The 25,359-nt window shown below is 47.1% G+C and overlaps 1 long non-coding RNA gene across 1 annotated transcript; it reads left to right on the forward strand.

Moving 5' to 3' along the window:
• The first annotated feature begins 510 nt into the window (after positions 1-510).
• LOC115462459 lies at positions 511-25,177 on the forward strand. The gene is made up of 3 exons (XR_003940858.1): positions 511-591; positions 14,379-14,385; positions 25,166-25,177. It is a non-coding gene; the product is annotated as an uncharacterized LOC115462459 (long non-coding RNA).
• Positions 25,178-25,359: the final 182 nt, after the last annotated feature.

The raw sequence follows: 25,359 nt of genomic DNA on the forward strand, positions 1-25,359 counted from the left end.
TTTAGATATAATAGGCATCTCTGAGACCTGGTGGAAGGAGGATAACCAGTGGGACACAGTCAAACCGGGGTACAAATTATATCGTAGTGATAGAGTGGATTGAATTTGTGGAGGGGTAGCATTGTATGTTAAGGAGGGCCTTGAATCAAATAGATTGAAAATTCTGCAGGAAACAAAACCCTATGGATTGAAATTCCATGTGTAAAGGGGAAAAGGATAGTGATAGGAGTGTACTACTGTCCGCCTGGCCAGGGTGAACAGATGGATGTAGAAATGTTAAAGGATATTAGGGACGCAAACAAACTGGGCAACACAATAATAATGGGTGATCAATTACCCCGATATTGACTGGGTAAATGTAACATCAGGGCATGCTAGGGAGGTAAATTTGCTTGACGAAATCAAGGACTGCTTTAGGAGCAGCTGGTAGAGGAGCCGACAAGAGAAGGAAAAATTCTAGACCAAATCCTTAGTGGAGTGCATGATCTGGTGTGGGAGGTTGCTGGGGCCGCTTGATAACAGTGATCGTAATATGATCAGATTTGATATTAGCTTTGGAGTAAATATATGCAGGAAATCCAGTATGTTAGCGTTTCACTTTCAAAAAGGAGACTATGATAAAATGAGAAGAACGGTGAAAGAAAACTTAGAGGAGCGGCTGCAAGGGTCAAAAATTTACATCAGGCGTGGATGCTGTTCAAAACTACTATCCTGGAAGCCCAGGTCAAATATATTCCGCATATTAAAAAAAGGAGGACAGAAGACAAAGTGACAGCCGACATGGTTGAAAAGTGAGGTGAAGGAAGCTATTAGAGCTTGTGAAAAACACAGGACTACCCAGTTGTGTGCTGGAGCCGGATCGCACCGGCTCGCAAGAGCCGCTTGTTAAATTTTGACAGCTCTTGCGAGCCGGTTGTTGTTGGGGGCGAGCCGGCTCCATTGCGGGAGGTAAGCATGGCAGGAGGGCGCCATCACAGGCCATGCTTACCTCCCCTGCCGCTCCGAAGTATGTACAACCATGTCCTTCGCCCCCACCCTCCCCTCCCGCTCCCATCCGTCTTTTTTTAATTACTTCCGTTGAAGCGCACGCTATTTAAAGCCCTGCTGCGTGCTGGCCGTCTCCAGGCTTCCCCTGCTTGCTTCGGATGATGTTCGTGCCTTAGTCCCACCTTCATTCTGACGTCATTTCCTTTTTTCGCGAAGGCAGGACTAAGGCACGAACATCTTCCGAAGCAAGCAAGGGAAGCCTGGAGACGGCCAGCACGCAGCAGGGCTTTAAATAGCACGTGCTTCGACAGAGGTAATTAAAAAAAGACGGATGGGAGCAAGAGGGGAGGGTGGGGGCGAAGGACATCGTTGGACATGCTTCGGAGCGGCAGGGGAGGGAGGAGAATCGCTGGGTATGGATGGGTAGAGGGGGCAGGGAAGAGAATTGCATGGATGGGTAGAGGGGGGCAGGGGAGACTTGCTGGGCATGGGTGGGTAGAGGGGGGCAGGGGAGAGAAGAGAATTGCTGGGTATGGATGGATAGAGAGGGGCAGGGGAGAGAGGAGAGTTTCAGGACATGGATGGAGGGGAGAGCAAGAGAAATTCTGGACATGGATGGAGGGGAGGGAAGGGAGAGAGAAGAAATGCTGGACATGGAGGGAAGATAGAGGAAGGAGATTAGATGAGGGAAAAGGAAGTGAGGAGAGAAACTGCACATGGATGGAGAAAATAGACAGAAGCTGGATCCACTGTACAGTCAAGTATGCGGAGGACCAGAAATGAAGAAGAAAGGAGGAAAGAAAAGAAATAAATGGAAAGGAAGCCCTGGAAACTGAGTCAAGGGAACACATAGAGAGCAGCAGAATCAGATACTGGACCAGCATGATCAGAGAAACAAAGTCACCAGACAACAAAGGTAGAAAAAAAATAATTTTATTTTCATTAGTGTTTGGAATATGTCCACTTTGAGAATCAGGTGCTGAACGTTAAAAGTTTATATTTATTTACTTATTTATGGCATTTTATCCCATATTAAACATGAATTAGATTGGAACCTGGGATCATTTAATTTTTTTTTCCTGGAAAGAGTAATGTGTTGGCCGCCCCCCACCCCCCGGGTATAGCCAGCTCTGCAAATTTTTTTTTTTTTGGGGGGGGGGGCGAAGTGGTGGATGGGGGGGGGCGCAGAGGTGGACTGGGGGGCGCCGAGGTGGACCGGGGAGAGAGCCTGTTGTTAAAAATTTACCAGCACACCACTGGGACTACCTTAGCCTGAGGAGGCCACCAGTGGGCGCTGTCCCAGGGAAAAGTCTGGAAAATGCCCTGATCTGGTCACTAGAGGGAGCCAAAAAGTGTATGTCCAAGTATATGACCTGAAGGGACAGCTAGGAAGTGCTCATGGTATAGGACCTGCCCTTCCCTGAAGAGGCCACCAGGGTGAGCTCTGAGTAGGTGAGGGAAAGGTGGAGAGATTTCTGGGCCTGGACCTTTCTTGGACCAGGGGGAGGGGCCTAAAGAGGTGGGGAGGATTATTAGCCACCCTATAAAGAGCACCCTCCAAGAAGAGAAAGGAAGAGATGAGATGGGGACCTGTGAAGCCTGTTGGAGGAGATTTCCTTGAAGTGGAGAGAGAAAGATCCCTCTAAAACCCAAGAAGGTACTTACATGGTAGTATTGGAACTGTGTATTATTGGAAGTTGAATGATAGGCAGGAAAGAAGTTGTTCCCCACAACACTGGAGCAGGGTGCTAATAAAGGGGATTTGCATCTGGTATAGAGTGAATTTGCATATTGATGAAGGCTGAGAAACCAGGGTTATAGTCCCAAGAAGGGTGACGGGGGGGCCCTTCAGGGGTACCGGAAAAGTGACCTGTTACCAGAGGATACAGCAGGGAGGCATGTCCACGAACTGGTGGTAAATGAGTTTGGACTACCCTGAGTTAAAGGGGAAGTCCAAACATTGAGACTGATTTTATAGGCTTCCTTCTATAGAGAAGCCTTTTCTCTGGATCTTTCTCAGAAGCAAAGTGCTAGTGAGTCCTGGCTGAGGGCTTGTGATGATGGACAGGAGCTACAAGAGGGTCCTCAGCACATGAGAGGACCCCTGGGGGATTACAAGCTAAAAGAAAATCCTTCAGAAAATGGAAGAAAAAACCAACTGAAAATAATAAGAAACAGCATAAGGAATGTCAAGTCAAATGCAAAGCGCTGGTATGGAGGGCAAAGAGGGACTTTGAAAAAAAAATTGCATTGGAGGCAAAAACACATATTAAAATTTTTTTTAGTATATTAAAAGCAGGAAACTGGCAAAAGAATCGGTTGGACCGCTAGATGATCAAGGAGTAAAAGGGGCATTCAGGGAAGACAAAGCCATAGTGGAGAGATTAAAATAATTCTTTGCTTCAGTCTTCACCAAGGAAGATTTGGGAGAGATACCAGTGCCAGAAATGGTATTCAAAGCTGACGAGTCAGAGAAACTGAATGAAATCTCTATAAACCTAGAGGAAGTAATGGGGCAATTTGACAAATTGAAGAGTAGCAAATCTCCTGGACCGGATGGTATTCATCCCAGAGTACTGATAGAATTGAAAAATGAAGTTATGGAACTAATGTTAGTAATATATAATTTATCTTTAAAATCAAGCATTTTACTGGAAGATTGGAGGGTGGCCAATATAACGCAATTTTTAAAAATGATTCCAGAGGAGATCTGGGAAATTATAGACCAGTGAGCCTGACGTCAATGCCGGGCAAAATGGTAGAGATTATTATAAAGAGCAGAACTACAGAGCATATTCAAAAGCATGGATTAATGAGACAAAGCCAGCATGGATTTAGTGAAGGGAAAACTTGCCTCACCAATCTATTACATTTCTTTGAAGGTGAGCCGGTTGATATTGTGTATCTGGATTTTTAAAAGGCATTTGACAAAGTACCTCATGAAAGACTCCAGAGGAAATTGGAGAGTCATGGGATAGGCGGTAGTGTCCTATTGTGGATTAAAAACTGGTTAAAATATAGAAAAGAGAGAGTAGGGTTAAATGATCAGTATTCTCAATGGAGAAGGGTAGTTAGTGGGGTTCCCCAGGGGTCTGTGCTGGGACAGCTGCTTTTTAACATTTATAAATGACCTAGAGAAGGGAGTAACTAGTGAGGTAATAAAATTTGCTGATCACGCAAAGTTATTCAAAGTCACTAAATCGGAAGAAGATTGTGAAAAATTACAAGAGGACCTTATAAGACTGGGAGACTGGGCGTCTAAATGGCAGATGACATTTAATTTGAGCAAGTGCAAAGTGATGCATGTGAGAAAGAGGAACCTGAATTATAGCTACGTAATGCAAGGTTCCACGTTAGGAGTCACCAACCAAGAAAGGGATCTAGGTGTCTTCGTTGATGATACGTTGAGACCTTCTGCTCAGTGTGCTGCTGCGGCTAAGAAAGCAAATAGAATGTTAGGTATTATTAGGAAAGGAATGGAAAACAAAAATGAGGATGTTATAATGCCTTTGTATCGCGCCATGGTGCGACCGTACCTCGAATATTGTGTTCAATTCGGGACACCGCATCTAAAAAAAGATATAGTGGAATTAGCAAAGGTGCAGAGAAGGGCGACGAAAATGATAAAGGGGATAGGATGACTTCCCTATGAGGAAAGGCTAAAGCAGCTAGGGCTCTTTAGCTTGGAAAAAAAACGGCTGAGGGGAGATATGATGGAGGTCTATAAAATAATGAGTGAGTGGAACGGATAGACATGAAGCATCTGTTTACCCTTTCCAAAAATACTAGGACTAGGGGACATGCAATGAAGCTACAAAGTAGTAAATTTAAAAGGAATCTGAGAAAATTCTTCACTCAGCGTGTAATTAAACTCTGGAATTTGTTGCCAGAGAATGTGGTCAAGGTGGTTAGCTTGGTGGGTTTTAAAAAAAGGTTTGGATGGCTTCCTACAGGAAAAGTCTATAGACCATTATTAAAATGGAGTTGGGGAAAATCCACTGCTTATTTCTGGGATAAGCAGTATAAAATGTATTGAGCTTTTTTGGGATCTTGCCAGGTATTTGTGACTTGGATTGGCCAGTGTTGGAAACAGTATGCTGGGTTTGATGGATCTTTGGTCTGTCCCAGTATGGCAATATTATTTTATTTTTGTTACATTTGTACCCCGCACTTTCCCCACTCATGGCAGGCTCAATGCGGCTTACATGGGGCAATGGAGGGTTCAGTGACTTGCCCAGAGTCACAAGGAGCTGCCTGTGCCTGAAGTGGGAATCGAACTCCTCAGTTCCCCAGGACCAAAGTCCACCACCCTAACCACTAGGCCACTCCTCCTCCTTATGGTTTAAACTTAACTGGCCAGCACTGAATATCGACTTGGCTAGTTAAGTTAAACTGGCAAAAAATAATTGGATATTTAATGCCGGTCACTGTACATGGCTCTGCATTGAATATCTAAGTTCAGTGCCGACCTCAAGAGGCAGCCCGGCTAAGTCCCGTGGTCTGTGTATCTGCCCCATTGAGCCCAAAACATCTAGCAAATGGCCATTTTTGAAAGAAAAAGACATTTTTCTGGTTCGAAAATTGCTATGTTCACCACTTGATTTTTAGACGTTTTCAGCAAAACATCCAAAATTGGATTTAGTCATCATATTAAAATGCCCCTCCACAGCTTAGGAATACAAGCATGTGCTATGCAACTCATTTATTATTCAGGGTTCCGGAATCCAGTTCTTTTTCACAACTGAAGAATTCATTTATAGCAGCAGAGATATCATTGAATAAAAGCGACTTTTCTATGGGGAGGAGTCCGCTGTCTTGGTACATGTGGGTACCAATGACATAGGAAAATGTGGGAGAGAGGTTCTGGAAGCCAAATTTAGGCTCTTAGGTAGAAAGCTCAAATCCAGATCCTCTAGGGTAGCATTTTCTGAAATGCTACCTGTTCCACGTGCAGGGCCCAAGAAACAGGCAGAGCTCCAGAGTCTCAATGCGTGGATGAGACGATGGTGCAGGGAGGAGGGTTTTAGATTTGTTAGGAACTGGGCAACATTCTGGGGAAGGGGGAGCCTATTCTGAAAGGATGGGCTCCACCTTAACCAGGGTGGGACCAGGCTGCTGGCGTCGGCATTTAAAAAGGAGATAGAGCAGCTTTTAAACTAGAAATGGGGGGAAGGCCGACAGTCGCTCAAAAGCGCATGGTTCGGGAAAAGGTATCTTGCAAAGATACCTCACAAACAGGGAAGATAGGGTTTCTGGATAGTGAGGTTGCACAACAGACCGTGGTAGACCAGGTGCCCTTAAATACAACTAAAGATCAGACAAAAGATGTCAAATCAATAGTGTCAGGTACTAAGCATCATGCAAATAAGAACAACAAACATACTCTGAAATGTCTATATGCAAATGCTAGGAGTCTAAGAAATAAGATGGGAGATTTGGAATATATTGCACTAAACGAAAAATTGGATATAATAGGCATTACTGAGACCTGGTGGAAGGAGGATAACCAGTGTGACACTGTCATACCGGGGTACAAAGTATATCGTAGTGATAGGGTGGACCGGACTGGTGGAGGGGTAAATTGTATATTAACGAGAGCCTTGACTCAGATAGATTACAAATTCAGCAGGACACAAATCACACCTTTGAATCATTGTGGGTTGAAATTCCATGTATAAAAGGGAAAAAAACGGTGATAGGAGTGTACTACCGTCCGCCTCGCCAGGATGAGCAGGTAGACACAGAAATGATAAAAGAAATCAGAGACGCGAACAAAATGGGCAATGTGATAATAATGGGTGACTTCAATTATGCAAATATAGACTGGGTAAATGTAACATCGGGACACGCTACAGAGATACAATTCCTTGATGAAATCAAGGACAGCTTTATGGAGCAACTGGTGCAGGAGCCGACGAGAGAAGGAAAAATCCTAGACTTGGTCCTTAGTGGAGCGCATGATCTGGTGAGGGACGTTATGGTACTGGGGCCGCTTGATAACAGTGACCATAATATGATCAGTTTTGATATCGACCTTGAAGTAACTGTACACAGAAAGTCAAATACGTTAGCGTTTAACTTTAAAAAAGGAGACTATAATAAAATGAGAAGAACGGTAAAAAAAAACTTAGGGGGGCAACTGAGAGAGTAAAAACTGTACAACAGGCGTGGACGCTGTTCAAAAATACCATCCTGGAGGCCCAGGCCATACATATTCCGCGAATTAGAAAAGAAAGACGGAACTCCAAAAGACAGCCGGCCTGGTTGAAAAGTGAGGTGAAGGAAGCTATTAGGGCTAAAAGAAACGCCTTCAGAAAATGGTAGAAGGAACCGTCTGAAAATAACAAGAAGCAGCATAAGGAGTGTCAAAGCAAATGCAAGGCGCAGATAAAGAGGGCCAAGAGGGATTACGACAAAAAGATAGCATTAGAGGCAAAAAAACATAGTAAAAATTTTTTTTGGTATATTAAAAGCAGGAAGCCGGCAAAAGAATCGGTTGGGCCGCTGGATGACCGAGGGGTAAAAGGGGTGATCAAGGAAGACAAAGACGTAGCGGAGAGACTGAATGAATTCTTTGCTTCGGTCTTCACCGAGGAAGATTTGGGTGGGATACCGGTGTCGGAAATGGTATTTCAAGCGGACGAGTCGGAGAAACTTACTGACTTCACGGTAAACCTGGAGGACGTAATGGGGCAGTTCGGCAAACTGAAGAGTAGCAAATCTCCTGGACCGGATGGTATTCATCCTAGAGTACTGATAGAACTGAAAAATGAGCTTGCGGAGCTACTGCTAGTGATATGCAACTTATCCTTAAAATCGAGCGTGGTACCGGAAGATTGGAGGGTGGCCAATGTAACGCCCATTTTTAAAAAAGGCTCCAGGGGAGATCTGGGAAATTATAGACCGGTGAGTCTGACGTCGGTGCCGGGGAAAATGGTAGAGGCTATTATTAAAAACAAAATTACAGAGCACATCCGAGGACATGGATTACTGAGACCGAGTCAGCACGGCTTTTGTGTGGGGAAATCTTGCCTGACCAATTTACTTCAATTCTTTGAAGGAGTAAACAAACATGTGGACAAAGGGGAGCCAGTTGATATTGTGTATCTGGATTTTCAAAAGGCGTTTGACAAGGTACCTCATGAAAGGCTACAGAGGAAATTGGAGGGTCATGGGATAGGAGGAAATGTCCTATTGTGGATTAAAAACTGGTTGAAGGATAGGAAACAGAGAGTGAGGTTAAATGAGCAGTATTCACAATGGAGAAGGGTAGTTAGTGGGGTTCCTCAGGGGTCTGTGCTAGGACCGCTGCTTTTTAATATATTTATAAATGATTTAGAGATGGGAGTAACTAGCGAGGTAATTAAATTTGCTGATGACACAAAATTATTCAAAGTCGTTAACTCGCGACAGGATTGTGAAAAATTACAAGAGGACCTTACGAGACTGGGAGACTGGGCGGCTAAATGGCAGATGACGTTTAATGTGAGCAAGTGCAAGGTGATGCATGTGGGAAAAAAGAACCCGAATTATAGCTACGTCATGCAAGGTTTCACGTTAGGAGTTACGGACCAAGAAAGGGATCTGGGTGTCGTCGTCGATAACACACTGAAACCTTCTGCTCAGTGTGCTGCTGCGGCTAGGAAAGCGAATAGAATGTTGGGTATTATTAGGAAAGGTATGGAAAACAGGTGTGAGGATGTTATAATGCCGTTGTATCGCTCCATGGTGCGACCGCACCTTGATTATTGTGTTCAATTCTGGTCGCCGCATCTCAAGAAAGATATAGTAGAATTGGAAAAGGTGCAGCGAAGGGCGACTAAAATGATAGCAGGGATGGGACGACTTCCCTATGAAGAAAGACTAAGGAGGCTAGGGCTATTCAGCTTGGAGAAGAGACGGCTGAGGGGAGACATGATAGAGGTATATAAAATAATGAGTGGAGTGGAACAGGTGGATGTGAAGCGTCTGTTCACGCTTTCCAAAAATACTAGGACTAGGGGGCATGCGATTAAACTACAGTGTAGTAAATTTAAAACAAATCAGAGAAAATGTTTCTTCACCCAACGTGTAATTAAACTCTGGAATTCATTGCCGGAAAATGTGGTGAAGGCGGTTAGCTTAGCAGAGTTTAAAAAGGGGTTGGACGGTTTCCTAAAGGACAAGTCCATAAACCGCTACTAAACAGACTTGGAAAAATCCAAAATCCCAGGAATAACATGTATAGAATGTTTGTACGTTTGGGAAGCTTGCCAGGTGCCCTTGGCCTGGATTGGCCGCTGTCGTGGACAAGATGCTGGGCTCGATGGACCCTTGGTCTTTTCCCAGTATGGCATTACTTATGTACTTATGTATATATGGCCAGGCATGGGGAATCTTGCCCTCCTTCCCCCCTCCTCAGTAGTCCTCGTTCTTCAGAACTTTATCACTCACTCCTTTTTCTTTCCTATCTGGAGTTCCCTGGCTGTCAAAAGAAGGGCTATATTCCTTCTTAGGGGTCTACTAGGCTCCTTATCTGCTGTAGTGTGCTGTTTCATCATTATTTCTCCTAGATACTGTAGGTCTAAAATGGTTAATGTTCTTGCATTTTACAGGCTTACTGGTGTTTCTTCGCTATCCGTGGTCTTAGTTATAACATTTTGACCTCTATGTCTGAAAAGAGCATTCTTGGCTCTAAATGCACTACCAGCCTTTGTGCTCAATCTATTGGGCTAATTTCCTCTTTGCATTGCTTACATTTCCTTTCCTGCTTTAAGGATATTGTTTATACTTGCAATTTTTCTTCCTAATTATGGAAACCTTTGATACAAAGGAATCTCCATTGTCATTCTTATTTTGACATTTTCCCATTTTTCTTCCACTGTTTTCTTCAGGAAGGGAAAGGAAATTCATTTGGACATACCATAACAGAACCTTACTTCTGTTTTAAGTGTCTTTAGGCTGTGCCTTATGGAGATCTGTTGGGAGGAACTTAACAGAACTTTTATGTCTTTTGACACAATTCTAGTTTATAATATCCTTGGGTATTCAACCTCGTGCCCTTCAGTAATTTAGTGTCTCTTTTTGCTCATTTTCTTCATGGACCTTCAGTTCCTATGTCTCTCTCTATGAGATTAGTATACTATGGAATGTTTCAAGAAATTCGAGCTTTCACCTTTTGTTGTTCTCATTATTTTGATCTTCTGGTCCCACCCTTTTTGGGTACTGCTTTGCTATATCCCACTGGTTCTGGACTGGTCTGGTATGATTGGAAAAGAAGGAAAAACAGTGTCTTACATGATGATTTTCTTTCCTTTAGTCCTATCAGACCAGTTCAGAAATCCACCCTGATTGATTTTATTTGCTCTGTGGGGTGTCTTTTTCCTATGTCTCTTTTCTTACAGATTTCGTATCTCCTGTTTTTTTGACATTCTTCAACATGCACACTTTCAAACACCTTCTGACTAAGTGAAATTTTTGTATATCTGTAGAGTATATGCCTCCATCGTTACATATTACATGACATTTATTATTGTCTATTCCATTTTGACTGGCAGTTTTGTTCATGAGCCTCATTCTATGGATGCAGAATACCCTAAAGGGGTGAATCACAAAGAACTACTTTCTCTGACTACATCTGCTGGTTGACTGACACAATCCACTGTTTCTGGACAAGTTTGGTGGACTACAGGAAAGGTAAGACATTATTTTTCCTTACTTGTGTAAGTGCACTAAGTGCTGTTCTATAAGGGGACACAAAAGTTTTATGGTGCAAAGGCAGGTCTCCCAATTACACAGATAACTTATTGAATACTGTAAGTTATGTACATTCTCACCTCATTTATGTAGCAGCAGTTACATTCATTTTTTTGACTGATATAACTGCTGGCACATAAATCTTAGGTGTCCCAATGGTGGCTAGTATTCTGTAACTGCATTTTGGCACACAGATGGCATTGTAAAATAGACGCTCGCTGCATGCCGAGGAGCCTAGTTATAGAATTGCCTCCATAATGCCGGGGCAGTACAGAGCTGGAGTGTGGGTGGAGAAAAAAGTTAAGAATATAAGCGTTGCCGTACTGGGACAGACCAAAGGTCCATCAAACCTGTTTCCAACAGTGGCCAAAGCAGGTTACTTGTCAAGATCCCAAAACAGTACAATACTTTTTGTGCTGCTTATCCTAGAAATAAGCAGTGGATTTTCCCCAAGCCCATCTTAATAATAGCCTATGGACTTTTCTTTTAGGAAGTTATCAAAACCTTTTTTAAACCCCACTAAGCTAACTGCTTTTACCACATTCTCTGGCAACGAATTCCAGAGTTTAATTACACGTTGAGTGAAGAAATATTTCTCCGATTTATTTTAAATATACTATTGGACAGTGGCAATATTCAACCTACTATCTGGATATTTATCCAGCTAACTTCAAGACAGAAATAAGCTGTCCTAAAGTTATCCAGATTGCTATCCAGATAATGGACTCAGTATATTGTTGCTGTCCAGATAAGGCAGCTGCTTGCTTCTCTATGTAGCTATTTGGCGTCACTTGCAATCCAGATAGCAGTGCTTCATATCCAAAATATTTTTAAACACTGCAGATGGCATTTTAAAAATATGCCAGCCATGACATTTCAGAATTGACCTGATAATGTACATGAGGTAATTCTGTTAGTAACAGAAATACATGCAAGGAGGAGGATACGATGATAATGACAATTTGGTCAAGGATTAGTTTAAGATGGAAGAATGAAGCAAGGCAATTATTTTATGCAATGGGCATGATCATTTAATTTTGCAATAACTGATAATTTTTCAGTGGTTTTGTTGTTACCAGGCCAAAAAGTGGAATATATAGCAGCTAGTTGTTCATATATGAATGTTTCTGATGCTCTTCTCACTATGCCTCTACTCACTCATACATGGCAGTTCTTCCGGTGACCTCTGGATCCAAAACAGATTTTCAATAGAGATATTTGGAACCCAGGCCATCCCAAAGCTGTTAATAAGGAATCCTGAGATGTTACAGGTCTGTTTTATATTTTTCTCTTCTGGATTTAACTGCTTTTGTTGCTCTTTGGAGGGGAAACCTGCAGAAAAGCACACAAAGAAAGAATTACAGTACAAATAGTACATATATACAGTAGAATTAGTCATGTTGCAGAGATTGCAGGGAAAATGATTATCTTTGGGGCCTACATCAGGGCACGCTAGGGAGGTAAAGTTCCTTGATGAAATCGAGTACTGCTTTATGGAGCAGCTGGTTCAGGAACCAACAAAAGGGGGAACAATTCTAGACCTAGACCTTTAGTGGAGATAATGATCTGGTGCATGAGGTAAAGGTGTCGGGGCCACTTGATAACGGTAATCATAACATGATCAAATTTGATATAATCTCTGGAGTAAGTACACACAGGAAATCCCGTAAGCAAAAGCCCTTTGATTCGAATCAGAGACTCCCTCAGACCTCCTTCCTGGGGGAACCTCCAATTCCTGATGGCCAAGTGAACTCAATGCCTCCTTCCACAGTCCTAACATGGGCTAAAAAGCCACAAACTGTGTCACCAATACCTCCACCCCAGCTGCACTCTAGGGCTAAAATGCTTCTCCCCGTCCTCAGCCCTGATGTAGGGCTAAAATGCCAAAACCTTTACCCCTTATCCTGCCCTTTCCTTAAATAAGGGTTTGGAGGGCATGGCTCAGCCCAGCCTAGCCGGGTACCCCAACTTGGTTCAGATTACCAATCTAACCCCTATTAGAGACTATAACAAGGGATCAGTAGCCTCATTTTGAGGAAGACAGCCACTTCGGTAGAAACAAGTCAGAACTGTACCTGCCCACAGGGCTTCAAGGGAGCTGGAGAGAACTTTTGGCATCTTCCATCTTAGCCCCTTGTCATTGCTGCGAGGGGGAGCTTGATGGTATTTTACTTCGTGTCAAAGCTGGGAAGGTGTGGGGGGGGGGGGGCAGTGGGTCCACTGGACCACCAGGGATCAGAGGTTTCCCTGGAAGGTGTCCAGGGTGACCTTTGATTTGGGCCAGAGGGCCTTTTACTTTTTTGTGCCACCACTACATGAATAGTGGTATTTCTTTTTCTTACAGCCCTTGACAAAGAACATCAGCTCTTGAACTATAGTAATTTTTTCTGTGAACACACACCTACAAAGTCTTTTTGGTGCACTTATTTCCCTTTTTTTTCCCATTAATGAGCGGCTTTGCTTGACTGTGAAGCAGAGAAGCTCATTAATGCAAAGTTTAGAAAAGCTTTCACGTGAAACTTTGTGAAGGGAACTCCATGAAGTATACTTTTACCAAGTTTGTGCAAAAATGATCACAAAGAGGGGCAATTCTATAACAGGGAATCTAGTAAATACCTAGTGTACCTGAATGTAACTCACATTGAGCAACTACTGAAAAAGAGATAAATATATAAATAGAAGCCTATTCTATAAATAAAGTAGGCACATACTTTCTTATATAAAATGCTAGAGTAACTAGCACATATGCCCATTTGCGCTTAGGTGTGATTATGCCTCAATGCTGGAGATATGTGCATATCTATAATGTATGCATAGCTGAGAGTCATGTCCATGCTCCTCTCAGACTGTCCATATGTATGCCCATGTGTCAAATATGTGCTATTCTGCCTCCACTGAGAATGTGTGCATTCCATTGTTGTATCTGTAGTTTTAGTAGTTAAACAGAGGGGATCAGCAACATAGCACCAAAAGCACAAGAAAAGAAAGCATAGTCAGTGCATAGCATAGTCATATGGAGAAGTCCAGAATAATAGAGGTTGTTTTGACAAGAAGGCATTAAAGGGGAACTACCCTGCCCCCTACCCCCACTCAGCGAGGAACCTTCAAAATGCCAAGAAAATCCACAAAAAGAAGAAAGGACAAGCAGGGGAAGCTTTATTAGTATATATCTGGGGTGAAAGGGATATAGACTTCTGTTCCTGGAGAAGCAATGGGATCATCTATAATGCATGTAGGAATAAACCCTATTCACAAAATGCATAGCCATCTGCCTGGGGTTACCTCATGGCCACTTAGAGGGTCTATTCCCAGCAGGGGCGTATCTGGAATCCGGCGGTAGGGGGGGCCAGAGCCAGAGAGGGGGGGGCACATTTTTGCCTCCCTCCCCCCCCCCCCGCCGCCGCCGCCGCCTCTCTCCACCCCCTCCCCGCCGTCAACCCTCCCCCGCTGCTTACTTTTGCTGGCGCCGAGGTCCCGACCCGCAGTCTCCGTTTTTCGTCTTCCTCCGTGGCCATGCTTCCAGGAAGTAACGCTGCAGTGCTGATTCGTTGACCCCAGTTCGACGTCTGACGTCAGACGCCGAACTGGATTCAACGAATCAGCACTGCAGCGTTACTTCCTGGAAGCATGGCCACGGAGGAAGACGAAAAACGGAGATTGCGGGTCGGACCTCGGCGCCAGCAAAAGTAAGCAGCGGGGGAGGGTTGACGGCGGGGAGGGGGGCCAGGGTGAAATCTGCGGGGGCCCAGGCCCCTGTGGCCCCACGCAGATACGCCCCTGATTCCCAGCACAGCTTATGTCTGCCTGCACCTGCCACTTGTGCTCTACACTAGCACCTTCCTCTCACCGACTGGGTCACAACCACCTCTGGGCGAGTCCCCCACTCTCAAATTATCCCCAGTGATTTCTAGATTACTGGGGCCACACTCCAAGTGGTCCCACAGTTCCCAGAAAGCACTCATAGACTCAACACACAAACCACCCAGATTCTATATCATTCCAGACAGGCAATAAACAAAATTATTTATTGTCTTAAAAATTGAACAGTGGAACAAAATAGTACAATATGTGAACAATATGGAACAATTCTAACACTTAACATTTGCTTATTTCCTAGAAAGTACCTGGGAAGATCAGGACACATAATTCACCGAGCCTCAGCAAAGAGATCTGTCTCTCTTGTCTCCCAGGCTAAGACTGAAGGCAAAATCCATCATTCTAAAGGAAATGAGCTCCTGGGCCAATCAGAATCCAGTCAACAAGATTTAAAAGTATATTGCTGCATGCTTCCTGCTTGTGTTAATGAAAAAGAACATTCAGCTTTACAGCAAAGAAACACCACCTGCTGGCCAAATAGGAGAAGTACACTTCAGGACATAATCCAGGCAGGAAAATATCCAATACATTTTACAGACCCAAAACGCTGTTTCTTCACACCCAATTAGCTGTCTAAACTGCTGGAGTGGGCTGGAATATCCTCAGAGGGTCTGAAATGGTTTATAGAATGTTGTCCCTTTAAGAAGTGGAAAAGGGGAACCCATTGTCACGTCTGTGGTTGTGACCCCTCTCAGGCTTACCTTTCTTCTGGCAGTCAGCTTCTAAGCTGGCTTCTGTCTGTTCTTTCTAAGTTTGCTTTGTCTCTGTGTGCTGGCTGCTTCCAGCATGGCTCTAATTACTCCACTATACTGCACCTGTGTGTGTTGCTTGAGTTAGCTCTGCCTCTGTTTCTGTGTGCTGGCTGCTTCCAGCATGGCTCTGATTGCTCCTCTGTGCTGCACCTGGGTATGCTGAGTCTCTCTATGCTTCAGTATGCTTTCTGCCTGCTTCTTGGTTTGTGCTCCTCTCGCCCTCTGGTGGCCAGAACCGGTGGCTGCCATAGACTGTCTTGCTGTCCCTACCCGTTCCAGACTTCAGCCTGGTCAGGTCCGGATCTTCCAGGCTGCCAGACTTGTCTTTCTTTTTGTGCCTGAACAGCACCCGTAGCTGCCTTGTGATTGCTGCAGCTTGAGCCTCAGCTGCAGATGGGCTTTATTAATCACCTAGAAACTGCTGTGTTTGCCTTTGCATCGTCTAAGGTCCCTGGTATGTTAGAGTGCTTTGTGCACTTCAGCCTAGTCCAGTTCTAGTCTGAGTTTCTTGCTTGATTCTAGTTAGCTTGTGTGTAGCTTAATTCTAGTTGTTCTGTGTGTAGCTAGTTTTGGTTCTCTTACTTTTCCTAGTCTTGTCTCCTGGTCTGTATTCCTGTCTTGGGGTTCTTTCTTAGTGGCTGCTTGGCAGCTTTCAGTATTGCTCCGCTTCTTGCCTGTATTTCTCAGCTACTGGAGCTCCAGCCATAGCCCTGCTCCCTGCCTGTATTTCTCAGCTACTGGAGCTCCAGCCATAGCCCTGCTTCCTGCCTGTATTTCTAGCTATTGGAGCTTCAGCCATAGTCCTATCCTCTGCCTGTATTTCTCAGCTACTGTAACTCCAGCCATAGCCCTGCTCCCTGCCTGTATTTCTAGCTGCTGGAACTTCAGCCATAGTCCTGTTCTCTGCCTGTATTTCTAAGCTACTGGAACTCCAGCCATTGCCCTGCACCCCTGTCTGCCTTGCTTTTGTCTAAGTGCCTGTGGGCACTTCTGAATCCTGATTCCTGGTATTCCTGCTTGCTAGTTCCAGTACCAGTTTTCCTCTAAGCCCTGCCGGCTGCCTGCACCCGGGGGCTAAACCTCCGGGGAACGGCGGCTAAGTGTAGGTGAAGCCTAGGTCCAGTCCCATGGGTTGCTGTCCAGTGCATACCAGTCCGGTGCATTCCAGTCCAGTGTATTCCAGCTTGTCTGCCTCTGCTGCAACTCCAGTCCAGGGTTCCAGTCCTGTTTTGCCGTGTCTCTGGTTTGGAGGTGATCTTGCCTGCCACTGCCACTCCACGGTAGTGGTCCAAGGGCTCACTAACCCAGTGCTTCCGGGAGAAGTGTGACACCCGTCAGCAGAATCCTTGTGCTTTAGAAATGTGGAGAAGAAGGGAAGCTGCAGGGGTGGAAGACTGTAGTTCACTACATACAAATGTACTCACAGAATGAGTAGTGTAGCCAGCAGGGCTCTTCCAAAACACAATAGGAGGATGAAAGAAAAATGAAAATCTCTGTTCTTTAAAGTACCCTTTATTCTTCAAAGTACCTGACACAGCACCGTGTTTCGGCTAAGTGCCTGCTTCAGGGATTTAAAATCAAACAATATACAATGATGTAAATTATATACATATAAAACACTCAAATTACATTGATGCGAATTGTGTCCATCGTAACATAAATGACTATAAATAAAATACATACAAGAAGTAGATAAATAAAGAGTATGAAAATTAAAGGGAATTGTACTGAATGCTTAAATAAATGCAAGCACATGTATACTATGAATTTGATATATGATTAATTAAAGCATATGTAACAAACTAAAGGTGGAGTCATTACTCCGCCTAGGGATTCCAGTAATCCAATCAGAGCTAGGAAAATGGGCAATATAAACTGTATCGAACCAGATAGAAAGAAGAGAGAGGGGAAGGGTTCTCGTCATCATCAGCCCCAGCTGATGAAGGAAGAAAATGCTCAGACTTTGGACTTGTCTGACAGCCTCAAGTTCTGCTGGGAGAAATAAGAATGGAACCTTACAGAAAGGACTGGAACACTGACAATGTTTTGATAGAAGAGTAAATTGAAAACCTGAAATGAGAAGCCAAGTAAAGTTTTTTTTGTGTGTGTGTGTGTTTGGCCTCATACCACGAGCTGTGTCCAAACAGCAGAGCCCTGGAATGTATGGGTTAGCTTTGACTACCTCCCGCTCTGGGAGTAGGTCTCCCAGTTCTTGCAGCTTGTCTTTGGCTGTGCTTTATATATTAGGGAAGTGGGAATGTGGATGCAGCCGCTCATGGGTTTGCTTGCTTTGTGTTGAGTGAACGAGGATGACGGCTGCGCTGGGAAGGGGAAACTTAGACTGTTTTAATTGGCTTCCTTGCTTACAGTGGACTAGATGGGCTCACTTCCACTCCTGTTTATTAAATCTCCTTGATGCTAGCAGCTCTCATCAGAAAAGTATCTCAGCTAAGCTTCCTCATAAAGGTTAATATGGAGAAGGACCTAGAGGATCATAGACTTCAGGAAATATAGATCAGGAACATAAAAGTCTAGTGATAGATACTATCAGAGAGGCAGAGAACAAAAAAGAACTCTTAAAGGCAGTATGTCCCAACATTCCATTGTTTTTAGGCATACGTCAAGAACATCAAGATCCTAAAATCAGTGCACCATAATCAATCCACATGTGCATTCACTGCTAAAATGCGTGCTGAAGCAGAAGCTACAGAGGCACAATATCCAAATCAGTAAGCGAGAGGCTGCATTTCGATTGAGAGAGTAAGAATGGATGCTGCTCTGGTAATACTTCAGGAGGAAAAGAAGGCAGCCACTGCTGAGGCTCAAGCTAAGACCCCTGGAGCAGGTACAGGGAAGCAGACCTGCCAAGTCTCCCGCATTCGGCGGGAGACACCCGCTTTGGCGGGTCATCTCCCACACTCCAGCCAACCACTAGTAATAGGGCCTGTTAAGCCATTTGTGAGAATACCGGTTAGAATTTGTTTGTATTTAAGACTGACTCTTAAGTGTGGGCCGGGAGCGATACCGCCGGCGGCCACCAGAGGGAACCCCGCCTTGGAAGTCGGAATGCAGTCAGAATTGTTTCCCTGTTGCCAGGCAGCAGTTCCACAGGGTCAGACAGAAAAACCGAGTCTCTCCCCGCCCGAGGGGGGCACCCTGACTTTTCGTTTCGATGGGGCGGAGAGGTTTCTCCGGATTACTGTGTTGCTGGTTTCTATGAGTGAGAAGCCCGCCCGGGATCAGAGACACCTCCACGGGGCTTGTCCAGAGGGGCATCGCTGCCCCCCCCCCACCCTCAGCCATCGGATCTAGCTGCGGAAGGCATGCCGGAAGCCCATCTAGGGGTGGAACTCACAACCGGCACCAGAAGGGGAGCTCGGGGAGCTGGGGTCCTGATCGGCGCGGGCCTCCCTTTCACCCACAGCACACCGCCAGAGGGCGCTGTGGGGCTGGGGAAAGAATGGCCCTGTGCAGAAGTTGCCGGGAGGGAGAGAGAAGGTCCTGAAAGTCTGCCTGCCCTCAGAGAGCCATCCTCGGGCTCCCTGAGAGGGACTTACCTACCCATCACATGTGTTCACTGGGGGGTGCCGGTGAGCACTCCCCAGAAGTCTGAACGAGGGCTGGATTCGTTCCAGGAGGTCGGACTGAAAGCCTGGGATGCCCCCTCCAGAGTTGGCAGCCCTGACTTTTTGTTTTGACGGGGAAGAGAGGTGCACCGTTTTGTGAGGGCAATTTTTTTTCTTCGTGTCTCCTTCCCCTCTTCTGTCCACTGATTGATTTGGCACTTTAGACCCAAATGGGGAGTGCCCTTGCGGGCCGGCCAGTCCAGTGCTCAGGCAGTGCGGTTTCTCCCTATCTTTCGGGTCTTCTCGGGAGGGCTCCCTCCACTGGGAGCCTGCTGTCTTCGGCGAGGCTGAGGTGTCCGGCAGTCCATGCAGGCAACTGAGCTTCCGGGGGGGGGGGGGGGGGGGGGGGGGCTGTGAGAAGGGTTTTTGGCTGAGGTCTGCCCCTCCTCTCGTGCATCCCTCCTCACTGAATGCATTCCTCTGGCTTCCCTTGGCACATCTTTCTCTGTGCAAAGTTCCTTCGGGTGAAACTAGTGCGCCTTCTTGTTCCCACCAGCTGCGCTGAGGCCCTCCCTATCCGCTACTGAGCGGAGGCGGGGCCCCTGCCGCTGGTCTGGCCGGCCCTCTGGGGTGCATCCGGTTCTGCGACACTGCAGCTACCTGGTTGATCCTGCCAGTAGCATATCCTTGTCTCAAAGATTAAGCCGTGCACATGTAAGTACACATGGCTGGTACAGTGAAACTGCGAATGGCTCATTAAATCAGTTATGGTTCCTTTGATTGCTCCATCTGTTACTTGGATAACTGTGGTAATTCTAGAGCTAATACATGCTGATGAGCGTTGACCTCCTGTGATGCGTGCATTTTATCAGACCAAAACCAATCTGGGGGCTCGCCCCCCCAGCTGCTTTGGTGACTCTAGATAACCTTAGGCCGATCGCACGTCCCTGTGATGGCGACGATACATTCGGATGTCTGCCCTATCAACTTTTGATGGTACTTTCTGCGCCTACCATGGTGACCATGGGTAACGGGGAATCAGGGTTCAATTCCGGAGAGGGAGCCTGAGAAACGACTACCACATCCAAGGAAGGCAGCAGGCGCACAAATTACCCACTCCTGACTCAGGGAGGTAGTGATGAAAAATAACAATACAGGACTCTTTTGAGGCCCTGTAATTGGAATGAGTACACTTTAAATCCTTTAATGAGGATCCATTGGAGGGCAAGTCTGGTGCCAGCAGCCACGGTAATTCAGTGGCTGTCCAGCCAGGGAAGGTGAAGGAGGTGCTGAGAGGAGCTCTGAGGAGGGACCAGCAGGCCTAGTTGGAGCGGAGGACCAGAGCAGGGGCCTGGGCCTGGGAGTACTTCAGGGCCAGGCTCCAAGGCCTAGCTGAAGGCCGGTAGCATGGAGAAGGACAAGGGGCTCCAGCTGAACAGCAGCCCCAATGTGGTGTTGGAAAGGTGGGTGCCAGGCAGAGGAGCACTGGATGGTGAGGAGAAGAAGACCAGAAAAGGAGGCCGGGACCAGCAGGAGGAAGGTAAGGGCCAGGAAGTCCCTGGACACAGTGTTCCTAGTGGGATAAGGCCTTGCCCAGGGACTGGAACGGTGACACGGGGAAAAGGTGAAGACCCAGGGACGCAGGGTGAAGAGGCCCAGAAAGGAGAACGCCCAGCTAGAGAGAGAGAATTCCAGGGAGCAAGGCCTGGGGCGGAAAGCCTGAGAGGCGAAGAACCAGGGAAGCAGAGGATGGAACTGAGTGGCCCAGTGTTGGAGGCTTTCTATGAAGAGAGTAGTGGAGAGGAGGACGGGGAGGCATTGGAAGCCTGGGCCACAGACAGGGAAATCACAGCGGAGGAAGTGCTGCAGGACCTAAGGCACATTAAGAAACTGGAGCAGGAGGTAGAGATTTTGCGAAAATGGATAAAGTTGGCTATAGTGATGGTCAAGCTGGCGGATACGGAAGGGAAAAAGGCGAGGCAGCAGAGAGAGATATGCCTTTTAGAGAAACAGCTGCGTTGGCGGGGAGAGCACATAACTGCATTAATGAAAAGAGGGAACAATCCACTTAAAGAACTGTATGAAAATCAGGACAGATGGAGGAGTGGGAAAACACAGAAAGTGGAAGGGGTTTTGGCTGTAAAAGGACAGAAAGAGTATGAGTACACAGTGCCAAACCTTGACAAGAAAAGCGTAGGAGGGGACCAGAGCCCTTTATTGTTTGATGAGAAGGAGCAGCCAGCAGCGCACAGTCAACAGAGGGGACCCAGAGTGTCTGTGGACAGTAGTGAGAGACGGGACATCTGGGAGGTTGGAGAGGAAGATCCGCAAACGCCAAAGCAGCTGCAGTTTATCAGCACAGGCTTGCACGGGAAAATGGTGCCTGTTCAAGATGGAGGAGACGCATCACTGAAGGAGGCAGAGTTACGAGGTGCGAGTGGGGAGAGGCAGGAGCAGCGAGAATGGAGCGAACAGCAGGAGGCAGATGAAATGGAGTGCGGGCAGAGTTCCAAAGGACGAGACAAGGACCGTAAAGATGAGAGGCGAGCAGCGGTGAGTGCGAAGGGAGCGGCGAGCGCTGATGACGTCACCCGCGGATCGACAGGATTGGGGGCGCAGAGTGATGACACGGTCCGGGAGAGTCGCGCTGGATGCAGGACAGCACAGCTGAGTGCGGATGGTGAGCAGAGGAGTTACAGGCAAGGATGAGCACTGCCTACAGATGGTGAAGAAGGGAGTGTCGCTGGGCAGCAGACAGAAGTGTGGAAGGCTGCTGCTGTGCAGGGGACGATGATGCACAATGGACGGGGAGGGTGGGAGGGAACAAGGGGGAAGGGCGAAGGGTGGAGGGAGAGGGTTAGGAGCAGGGAAAGTAAGGGAAGGGGAGGGAAAACATTAGCACAGGTGGTGGGGGGAGGGGGTGAGAGGGGGGTGGAGGGAGGTGGGGCAGAGGGGAGGGGAGCGGGGGGGGGGGCAGATGGGGAAAAGAAGGAATGTGGTCCAATTAAGGTGGGTGGGGAGGGGGCAGGCTCCAACAAGGGGGGAGGTGCTAAATAGGATTTTCAAAATGGGTTTTATTCCAGATGACCTGTTTGCGTGCATCCACCCTTTAAATGGGGTTGAGTATGATATTAGTTTCCTTACCATGAGGGGGTTAGAAGAGTTTTGGACCCGGTACGAGCAGAACAGGGGAAGTGTGGAGTGGGAAGGATTTAAGGCAATCCCAGTAAGTAGACAGGAGGTAGCACAGGTCACCATATTGGTAAGGAACGAATCCATGGAAGTAGCGGATCTTAGTTATTGGTTAGGCAGATATGCGGAAGTGATGACTTCGTTGAGGAACTGCCGGACCCAAGTAGGGTGTGGGCGGGGGCATGGGGGGCCACAGTGAGGTTGAGAAGGGAAGGAGAAGTCCCGCAATACATACCTGCGGCAGCGTATATAGGGAGAGTTCGCATACAATGCTTTTACAAAGGCCAGCTACTCCAGTGCTTCCGATGCAGGTCATTTCGCCACATGGCCATGAATTGTACAGCCCGTCAGTGTATGAGGTGTGGGAGCATGGAATATGAGACGGGACATTGTAATCAGATACGGTGCAATTTGTGTGGGGAACAGGGGCATCCATTCAGTAGGTGTCCTCAGGCAGAGCATAGAAGGGGAGGGAAGGAGGCGGAGAGGGGAGGGGCAGAGGGAGGAGGAGAGGAGGAAGGGGGGGTCCAAGGGGGGGAGGGGAGGAAGAAGAGGAGGGGGAAGGGGGAGGGAGGAAGAGAAGGGAACAGGGAGGAGGAATAAGCAGAGAGGAATGGGGTGGGGGGGGGAGTTGGGGAGGGGACGGAGGATATGGAAGGGGGATGGGAAGAGGTACAGGGCAAGAAGAAACGGGGGAGGAAGGGAAGAGAAGAGGGCAAAGAAGAAGGGAGAGGGGGTAGAGCGAAAGGGGGTAGGGGTAGGGAGGAAGGGGGAGGAGAGAAAGGAAGAAGGGTTGGTGCGCAGAGCTGAGGAAGGCATACAGAGGGAGGAGGGGAGGACATGGAAGTAGGAGACACAGGAAGAGGAAGGGAGTAAGGGAGGGGAAAGGGGAGGGAAGGGGAGGATGAGGGAGGGGGGAGGGAGGGGGAGTAGAGAGGAAGAGGGGGAAAGGAGGTGGACAGAGGGTTGGGTGGCAAAGAGAGGGAAGGAAGGGCAGAAACGGAGGAAACAATAATCATGGCAGAGGGTACGTGGAAGGTGGCCACATTGAACGTGGCTTGTATAAGGACGGAGAAGGCATGGATGATAGCATTTGATCAGTTGGGGAGGGAAAGGGTGGACTGCATATTATTGCAGGAGACTAGGATAAAGACGGTGGAAGGGTTGAAAGACGGTGGAAGGGTTGAATAGGGCAAAGAGGGAGTGGAGATGGGGGCACTCATTATGGGTTTTGGCTAGGGAAGAATACGGAGGGATGGCAGTGTTATTTAGAACGAGGGAGGTAGAGAGGGTTGTAGAGCTAAGGGGAGGGAGAGGGATGGTGGTAGATGGGAGGATTCGGGGATGGAGAGTACGGCTTATAAATATATACGGGCCACAAACGAAAAGGGAAAGGAAACAGTTGCTACAACGAATACTGCCGTATCTCTATACGGAGTGGCAGGTAGTGTGGGGGGGATATTTTAATATGATAGGGAAGGTGCAGGATAGTGGGCAAGGGCGAGGAGTGTAGGGTATGATGGGTTATTGTTGGAGAAAATAATTAAGGAAGCAGGGTTGAGTGACTTAGGGGGAGGGGAGGGAGGCCAGTTCACGTTCCGGAGAGGTTGTTGTAGGAGTAGAATTGATATATTGGTTCGGGAGAAAGAGGGTGGGGGGACATTTCGGCAAAAAGAGGTGGATTTCTCGGGTCACTGCTTGCTTTGGGTAGAGGTGGGGAAATCAGGCGGGTGGGAAAGGGGGAGAGGGATATGGAGATGAAAACAGAATGGATGGAAGAGGAGGAAGGCAGAGAAGAGTTTCGGAGGTTCTGGGAGGATCAGCTCACAGTAAGGGAGGGTTATGAGTCCTGGGCGGAGTGGTGGGAGGAAATTAAGAAAAGGATAAAGAGGTTTGCACAAAGAAAGGAAGGATGGAAGAGAGAGAGGACAAAGTTGGAAGCGGCATTGAGGAGACGGAGGGATAGATTGGTAGAAAGGGGTGGAGAAGAGGGGGAAATAGAGCAGTTAGATAGGAAAATAGAACAGGTACAAGGAAATAGATGGGAGTCTCTGAAGTACGAGCGAGATTGTGGGGCAATGCTGTCACCAAATGTGTTTGAAAACTATAAGTTAAAAGAGAAAGGCAGAGGGATGGGGGCGGTAAAGAATGAGGACGGGAGAAAAGAGGTGACAAAGGAAGGGATTTTGGGGGCAGTGGAAGAGTATTATAGGAAATATTTTGATTGAAAGAGAGGAAGGGGGGAGGGAGATATGGGAAGGATATGTGAGAGGGACACCAGAGGAATGGGGGAGGGGGAGGGGGATGAAAGGGCCCCGGGGGAGTGGACAGAGGAGGAAGTCAGAGTGGCTGTCAGAAAAATGAGGAAGAAGAGGGCACCAGGGCCGGATGGGATACCGGCAGAATTCTATCAGGTCTTTGAGAGAGCGGTGGTGCCGGTGTTGTTAGAGGGGGAGGCGAGGGAGAGATTGCCAAAGTCAATGGCAGAGGCGGGGTTGATATTATTGAGTAAGGGAAAAGATCGGGAAGATCTGGCCAATTGGAGGCCAATTTCATTGCTCAGTGTTGATCGAAAGATTGTAGCGAGTGCTCTAGTGAACAGGATGACAGAGGAAATGGGGAGGGTGTTAAGTGAAGCACAGACGGGAGGGTGGGGGGTAGGGGGTGGTGGAGGCGGCTTTGACAGTGAGGGAGGAGGTGGAGGTAGGAAGAGGGAGGAAGAAAGGGGTAGTGAAGGTGATAGCTTTAGATCAAGCTACGGCGTATGATAGGGTACAGAGGGAATACGTGTGGGAGGTGATGGAGAGAGTGGGGGTAGCAGGGAGGTGGGTGGCATGGTTAAGGTGGTTGTATGAGGGTGCGGTGTGTTTCCCAATAATAAATGGTTGGAAGGGGGGAAGGGTGGAAGTAAAAACGGATTAGGCAAGGGTGTCCGTTAAGTCCAATGATATATGTAATGGCCATTGACTCATTAGTTAGACGACTGAATAAGGGTGGAGAGGAAGGAGGGCAGCAGTTAACAGGGGTAGGTTTGGGGGAGAGGGGAGGCAGGGTGAGAGTAGTGGCCTACATAGACGACTTGACGGTGATGGTTCAGGGGAAAGAAGAAGAGCGGTGGGTGGAAAGGGAGCTCGAGAAGTATGTGACAGTGACAGGGGCAAAAATAAATTGGGGGAAATGTCATGCAGTGCAGGTAGGGGAGGAAAGAGGGTGGGACGGGGGGGGAGGGGGAGAGGGGCTACCACAGGCGG

Source organism: Microcaecilia unicolor, chromosome 2, assembly GCF_901765095.1.
Source record: "Microcaecilia unicolor chromosome 2, aMicUni1.1, whole genome shotgun sequence".
Lineage (NCBI taxonomy): Eukaryota > Metazoa > Chordata > Amphibia > Gymnophiona > Siphonopidae > Microcaecilia > Microcaecilia unicolor.